Source organism: Falco punctatus, assembly GCF_963210335.1.
Source record: "Falco punctatus genome assembly, chromosome: 13".
In the NCBI taxonomy this organism is placed as follows: domain Eukaryota; kingdom Metazoa; phylum Chordata; class Aves; order Falconiformes; family Falconidae; genus Falco; species Falco punctatus.
In genome coordinates this window covers 9,475,018-9,476,705 of record NC_137593.1, presented here as the reverse complement: position 1 = coordinate 9,476,705, position 1,688 = coordinate 9,475,018, and the positions used below count along the sequence as shown (strand labels likewise).

At 35.6% G+C, this 1,688-nt stretch overlaps 1 protein-coding gene across 1 annotated transcript in view; it reads right to left on the bottom strand.

The window, feature by feature from the left end:
* The window catches only part of LOC308072755 (uncharacterized protein), a 107,451-nt gene that overhangs the window by 38,809 nt on the left and 66,954 nt on the right, over positions 1 to 1,688 (bottom strand). The gene's annotated exons all lie outside the window — the stretch shown is intronic.

Here is a 1,688-nt window from a genome sequence, read left to right as displayed (position 1 = left end):
CTGGAGAAAGAAAGAAAGAGAGAGAGAGAGAGAGAGAGAGAGAGAGAGAGAGAGAAAGCTATTTTCTTGGGCCATCTTTAGGACTTTGAACCACTTATTAGTCAGAAAGACTCTGATCTTGTGCTATTCCCTCATGGAGAGATGGTGCTTTATTATATATTTCACTCTTGTTTTCCACAGCAAAGACAAAATGACTGTGCCCAGAGGGAAGTCCTCATTTAAGATTGAGTTTAAAGAACAGAATGATGGGCACATAAATAAACGAGACCTATTCAGAAAAAACAACATGCTTTTTGTAAAAAGAAGCAATACTTCAGAAATTTACGTTTGTGTTTTTAAAATAACTCAATAGTTATATCTACAAGTCAGACCTAAGTGATAAAATCTTGAAATCCAAAAAGGCTGTTGGCAAAATCCATTGTAAAAAAAAAAAAAAAAAAAGCAACTATTAAAGAAACTAAGTTGCAATGAGAAAAGAGAGAAAGTTCTCACCTGGATAATAAATATAATTTAAACCCCAAAGGAAACAGAGGGTCATGAGCAGGCAATTTTCATAGTGGTATTAAGTCAGAAGCAGCAGCTTATGAAGATCTGTGATAAGGTCCACACTATTTGTAGTATTCAAAGAAACTAGACTACTAGAGTTAGTGGGAAAAACCCCCTAATGAGAGAGTCATGCAAGAATGTTACAGCCAATGAGCAATAAAATGGCAGATGAAATTCAATGTGGATAAAAGTTAAGATATACTTGTGAAGAACACATACTTATTTTACCTATGCATACAGAGGTTCCAAGATGGCTATTGCCATTTGGCAAGAGTATAGATTTTTTATGAAAACACCAGCTCAATGGTCACTTGCAAACAAGTCATCTAAACACTGTGAATATTTAGGAAAGAGAGAACAGATTAGGAAATGACATGGTGTTTCTATACCTTGAATACTGAATGCAGTTCTTACCTTTCCCTTCCAAAATATGTAATAATAGAAACAGTAAAGATACAGAGAAGGCAACAAAGACTAAGAATCCAGAGTGGAGTCTAGCTATGAGGGAGGTTAAAAAGCTACAACATTTAAGATCAATTTTACAAAATATGTAATACAGCAGCATAGAAGTCTGCTGAACATTATAGAAAAACCCTACTACTGCCTCCGAACGTGATACTGCAAACTGCTGGAAGCTGAGAAAGTAGTCTGGAGAACTATCATGGTGCGAGTTCTTTGTTAACATTCTGTCTTGGGCCTCCGCTGCTAGTCACTGTCAGAAATAAGATACTGAGTCAAAGGGACAGTGGGTATTAATGAACTTAATAAAAAGGGCTTTATATTTAATTATGATTTTGCTTAATGAAACGGCCAAAAGGAATCCTTCCTTCACATTGGGGTTGCATGTAAACACAAAGTAAAGGAGATATTAGCATTTTAACAAAAATTGTTTTAACGGCTTAGTATATTTTGCCCCTAAGGATCATTTTCATTCTCTAAGTCATCTTTAGTCTCCACAGATATATATTAGATACAAATTCACATCAGCAAAGTACACAGAAAAAAGTTTCTTCTTGCTTTTTTCCTGTCTGGTTTCTAACTTCTTCCTTGAGCTGCTTTATTTCCATCACCATTCCTACTTCCTGCAATACACTGCCTTAAATTTCACCTACAGGTTCCCACTGACGGGATTTGTAGATGAG